The sequence below is a fragment of the Canis lupus genome, chromosome 7 (assembly GCF_003254725.2).
Source record: "Canis lupus dingo isolate Sandy chromosome 7, ASM325472v2, whole genome shotgun sequence".
Classification (NCBI taxonomy): Eukaryota; Metazoa; Chordata; class Mammalia; order Carnivora; family Canidae; genus Canis; species Canis lupus.
Genome location: NC_064249.1, coordinates 34614662 through 34620661, shown reverse-complemented (window position 1 = coordinate 34620661; position 6000 = coordinate 34614662). Strand labels below are relative to the sequence as shown.

Sequence of the window (6000 nt, the reverse complement as noted above, 5' to 3'; positions counted from 1 at the left end):
GGGGGCGCGGGGGCCCGGGGGGCGCGGCCCGCCCACCTCCCCGGGGGCGCCGCCGGGCCTCGGGGGGCCGCCGCGGGCCACGAGGGCGCGGGCACCGCCAGAACTTCCCGCCCGGGAGCGCCTGCCCCCGCTGCCGGCTCCGGCGGGCTGGGGGGGATGTTCTCGCGAGAGGAGAGGGGGCGCGGGGCGCCGCGGGTTGGGGGGCGCGGGGAAGCCTGCGGACGAGGGCGCGGCAGGGAGGGGAGCCGAGGCGGCGGCAGGGCCGGGGACGCGGGGAAGCCGCTCCCGCCAGTCGCCGAGAGCCAGCCCCTGACGTCAGGAGTTTTCCTCAAAGTCAACAACAAGCCCCGCGGCGGCGGCGGCGGCGGCGGCGGCGGCGGCGGCGGCGACGAGCAGCGATCGGCGGCGGGGCCCGGGAGGGAGGAAGGAGGGGGCGGGGAGGCGGCGGCGGCGGCGGCGGGGTCCCCCGGGCGAGGCGCGGCCCCCTCCCCCCCAGAGGAGGCCGCGGGCCCCCGACCCGCGCCGGGCGCGCCCCGGGCCCCGCAGCCTCCGCCCGCCGCCGCCTCGCCGGCGTGACCCGACCCCCGCCCGAGCGGTGTTTTCTGGTGATGAATTGAATTTGTAGCCGATATCCGATTCCCATGTAGAGTCTCCGCCTCCTCCTCCCCCCGCCGCCGCCCGCCCTCCCTCCCTCCCTCCGCCCTCCCCTCCCGCCGCCGCCGCCGCCGCCGCCGCCGCCGCCTCCCGCTCCAGCTCCGCGGCCCGGCCCGGCCGGCTCCCTCCTCCCTCCCCTGCAGCCTTCGCCTGCCCTCCCGCCGGCCGCACCGGGCTCCAGGGGGGCCAGAGGCTCTGCGGGGTGGGGGGAGGACAGGAGGGGAGGAGGAGGGAGGGGGGACCCCCGAGTCGCCCCCTCTCCTCCCCCCGCCCCCCCGGCTCCATCCTCCGCCGCCGCCCGAGCAGCTGCGGGGCCGCCGCCGCCGCCGCCGCCGCCGCCGCCGCCGCCGCCGCCTTTGCAGGTAACAGCCACCGCCCCCCGCTCGCCCCCTCCCCGCCGGGCCTCCTCTCCCTCCGGGCCCCCGGCCCCGGGCCTCCCTAGGGCGGGGGGGTGGTGTGGGGGGAGGCGGGGGCGTCTGGGTTGTCACCGCGCCGGGGGCGTGGGCGGGGGCTGGGTCACCGGAGGCTCGGGTGTGGGTGTGGGTGGGGAGGCCGGGGGATGCCCGGCGCCGCTGACACCGGCACCCCCTCACTTTCCGGGGGAAGCTGGGGGGCGGCGGCGCGCGGGGGGCCGGGGAGGGTGTTCCCGGCCTAGCGGTACCGGCCGCGTCTGCGCTGCCCCGGCCCTGGCGCCTCCAGCCGCTGCGCAGCGCCCGCTCCCCGCCGGCCCGGGCGGCGCGGCGTGGGGAGGGGGCCCCGGCCGGGCGGGGGCGGGGCGGGGGCGGCGGCGGCGGCGGGGGCGGCGGCGGGCTTATATAACGCGGGGACGGCCGGTGCCGGCGTGTTTGGGTTGGGGGGAGGGGGCCGTCTGCCGCGCGGCCCGGCGCGGGGGCTGTCTGCGCGCGCGGGGTGGGGTGCAGGCGAGGATGCTCCGGCGTCCCCCGGGGTCTCCTTCCTCCCCACCCTCCCCTGCTGCCGGCGCGCAGGAAAAGACGGCCCTGGGGGGGGGGGGGGGCGGTGTGTGTGTGTGTGTGTGTGTGTGTGTGGGAGGTGGGTAACGTGCTCGTCTGTGTTTTTAATAGTAGTGGGGTTTTAATCCGCTTGGGAGTTGTGTGCTAAGAATAGAAATGTGCGGAAGATGCTGGGTTTGGCGGATCCAGTGATGCTGTCGCTGCTGGCGCGGCGGCGGCTCAGGCTGCAAGTAAACAAACCAGCCTCTTCCTCGTCCACCTCCTCCTCCTCCTCCTGCGCATCGGTCTGCATCAGCCATGATGCTTGCTGGGCCCTAAGAGCCCAAAGTTGAAGCCTAGCTGGTCGCCGTGTACACCCTGACTTCCAGGCGGGGTCATTCCTTGTTTGGGATTACCCGGGGATCTTCACTTAGGCTGAATTGAGTCTCTTTGGGGCCAGGGTTTCAAAACCGGTATTTACTGTATATTTTCTGAAAGCAGGGGGGAAAGGCTTACCCATAAGCCAAGGGTAGGATGCTCCCATTTCTTGCACCAAGAGAACGTTGTGAAAATAAAACCAACCCATTTCACCAGTGTGGTAATTGGTCGAGAGCCCAGTAGTTTGTAATTGATTACGTTTTCAAGTAGAAATTCGCAGCGAAACCTATGTATCTGTATTAAGTAGTACCATTAAGAAAATGTTCACACTTTTCTAGTTCATCTTGTAGCAAAAACATGTGAGATGATGACTTCTTGCAGTTAATAATACCTTGCCAACTGCTTCAAATCATCAAGTTAGACATATGTTCCATATTTGTAAAGGCATGGTCATTTTATATCTTTTAGTAGGCTGTAAATTACTAGTCAACCCCTGGGGTTTGGTTTTTGGTGGAAGCTCATTAAATTAGGTTATACGTTGTTAGGAAATAGTTGAAAAAGCCAAAGCTAGATGAGTCCAATAAACATGGTTTAGGAAAGTTTGTTTTCAGAACTTAAATATCCTTGCAAAATATGTATAAATGAATATGAATATTCCAGGAGGTGGTGGTCCAAAACCAATACACACATCCAGGAAGTGGTTGTGTAAAACGTGAACGCGTTTTTTTTTTGTTTGTTGTTTTTTATCACGAAGTCTAGTTTTTAGTAAACTATTAGCTTTTTAAGGTGAATGCATAATAATTTGGAGTATATATATAGGGACTGTTGGTTTTTTTTTATTTTTTTTTTTCTTTTGCCAACACACAATCTTGATTTTGAAAGTTTACCGAGGAGGTTGTATTTGAAGATCTGCTTCTTGTTTGTCTCACTAGGGCTGACCCCAATATCTTTGATTGGCTTGAGCTTCTAATTTTAAAGTGAGGGAGTGCATATATCACATGAATGAGACAGCACTGGAATTTAGATGAATGTACAGCTGTAGCGTTCTGTTGTATGTTTGCGGTATGTGTTTTCAGTAGTAGGTTTTCCTACAGAATTAAAAAAATACCTAGTCCAAAGTATTTCTACCAAAAAACTTAGGAAACTGTTATTTCTATTCATTTTGTCCTCTATACTTAGTCTTTCTGTAATGATTACTTCTGTAATGATTACTTTAGTGAGTTTTCCAACTTAAAATTAATTTTTAGTTTGACAACTCTAAGTTGTGTATGTAAAGGTACTTAAGGGGGTTCAGCTTTGGACTTTCAGTTTATGTAATTTTATAGCTGTAAAAATATTTTAAATAAGATTTCATTCATTCCAGCAGGTATTAGAGTGTGAACTGTGTGCCAGGAGCTAGTTTGATTAAAAAACTTTTCTTATTTACATTTCATTCACAAGATTACTACTGTTAGATATGAGAATTTGTTTTCAGAATCATGGCAAATCTAAATATGTTCTGGTTAGACATATCATAGGACAGATGTACTTAGCATAATAGATTTTTGTGCAAAGTAGGGATTTAAGATTCTTTAAACTCTGGCTTTTGATTTAAACATATAAGAGATTTTATTTCTTAAAAATTCAATGGAAATTTCCAACAATTTGGGTTTCTTGAAAAAGAGGAACCTGTTTTACAAATTGATATTGTGGAAGTTTAGAGTTTACTTGATGAACTTTGCATATTTTTGTGAAAAGATAGCTACACTTTTTTTTGTTGTTACGCTTTTTAGTTCAAAGAATTCATCCTTGGGAAGATAACGCAATTATTGTTAACTCGTGTTAATTGCATTTTTAGCATGATTTGATAGAATCTTGTCTTAATAGTGTGATTACGTTTTAAGCATTAAAAGATACTTAATTTACAATAATTTATATTTGAATACCGTAAAAGACAAGGCAGAAAAAGAAACCATTTAATTTGTTTTGACCAAATCATTTTATAATTTGACTTGCATTTTTTATTTTCTTGACATAAATTTGCACATAATGAATTTTTGTAGATTTGTGTTAGAATATTTAAATCATTTGGAGTTGCCCTGTTTTTAACTCCAGGTTTCAGGAGTGTGCATTGGTATTCTGAATCCTGGTTTTATACAGCATATACTCTTATGTAGTCACCTGGAAAGGATAGCCCTGAATCTTCTGATGTTAACTGACAGACAATTTTATTATGGTCTTTCACTTATGGCAGCACTAGGTCAGCTTTAGAGTCAGTGCCAGCCAGGGCCTGATGAGCACTTGCCATGTGCCAGGCACTGTTGTGTGTGTTTAACGTGTGTCAATTGGTTTAATCTTCACAACAGCCCCTGCTACTTTTGAGGTGGTTTTCACAAGAGAAGACACTTATTAATGCAGAATTATAAACTCCCATTTCTGTAGAACTTTCCTTGTTCTTTTTTTAAAGATTTAAAAAAAATTTATTCATGAGAGATATACAGAGAGAGGCAGAGACCTAGGCAGAGGGTGAAGCAGGCTCGGGGAGCCTGATGCGGAACTTGAACCCAGGACCCCGGGATCACGACCTGAGCCGAAGGCAGATGCTCAACCCCTGAGCCACGCGGGTGTCCCACTTTCCTTGTTCTGAAACACTTTTTTCCTTAGCATTTCTCCTATGTTGCTGGTACCTACCATTAGATTTCCCAGTGACATACCAGTTTTGGTAATGTAGTGCAATAATTTCCACAGAAATCACATTAATATGGTAAAAACAATTATATATCGACAGATCCATAACATTCTTTTTTCATTTCAGTTGTTTCAGAGGCCAGGTTAAATGCCTCAGATGTTTACATATGTTATTGTAACGGTATATAGCCTTTTGGTGTTTAGATGTAGACGCGTTTCTTTTGCCAGGTAGCCTTCAAATGGTAGTTGATAGACAAATTAATGTATGTTTCTTGACCTGGAGATTGGCTTTTCAGTACTCTCTTTATATTTATCACCAACTGCAGTGATTTCACTTTTTGTAAATGGGTCTATTTTGCTGATGTTCAGAGGGAAAGGCCAAATGATTTACCAGAAGAAATCCCTAGAAGACTTTCAAGTGAGAAATTTTCTCTCCTATATTAACTAAGAAAGCCTCTGACTCTGTTCGTGAGTCTGGGGGATGGGAAGGGGAGGAGGATGCTGTTTTGCCAGTATTGGAGTTCAGTCCAGGTTTTGTGTTAGTGGAATTGATGTTTGGATGTTTTATCTTCCAAACCACATACTAAACTTCTGAGGACAGGAACTGTATAATCATGATAGTGTCCCCTGAAATGCCATCTATAAGTGAAGTAGACCCGTGGTAGATTTGAACTTGAAGAATCCTAAATATTAGCTCTGGAAGAGCTGTGAAGCTATTTAAGTTTGTCTAGTGCTACACTTTAATTTCTATGGCTGAGAAGATTGAAGCACAGAGAATTAAAGGCCCTTAAGTAGCATCACTCCAGTGGGGCAGAGTTGGGAACAGGGACCCCAGTTTCTGGGCCTGCCCAGTGCTCTTTCTGATGAACTATTGTGGTAAATAAGCTTTGTTATAGGATATCATACCTGTGGGTTAACTCTCGGTTTAACCCCGGGGTAAAAATCCATCAAGCCAATTCCCGACACTTAATGGATCTTATACCAATTGTATTTTGTGTATATGTGCAGATTTTGTTTCATTTTATTGTCGAGGAGGTCCCCAAGGCAGATTATAGAAGGATTTTAAATGTGTGTTGGAAGAATATGGCGAGCTGTGTAACCAAAATTCTTTGAGTGGCAACCTTCAACCTGTTCCTGTTACATTACAGGTGCCTTCACATAGAGACAGAGACAAGCCACACTTCATATGAGAAATGTAGGGGATTGTTTGTCTGTAGCTTGTTCAGGGCTTTCGGTGAAACGGGAATCCAATAGGCATTTTCCTAGTTGTTTCAAATTAGAATATTAAATATAGCACGCAGCACAAGTTGTTTTTTTTAATTTGGTTGATAATGGATGTGTTGGTTGAAAT

At 50.0% G+C, this 6000-nt stretch overlaps 1 protein-coding gene across 2 annotated transcripts in view; it reads left to right on the top strand.

Annotated features, from left to right (window-relative positions):
* Window positions 1-784: 784 nt before the first annotated feature.
* The window catches only part of AKT3 (AKT serine/threonine kinase 3), a 309052-nt gene continuing 303836 nt past the window's right edge, over window positions 785-6000 (top strand). Inside the window, exon 1 of one of the 2 annotated variants that reach the window (XM_025430554.3) lies at window positions 785-1016. The gene's annotated coding sequence lies outside the window, so the exon portion shown is untranslated. The remainder of the gene's footprint in view (window positions 1017-6000) is intronic. The other variant, XM_025430551.3, reaches the window with a different exon arrangement.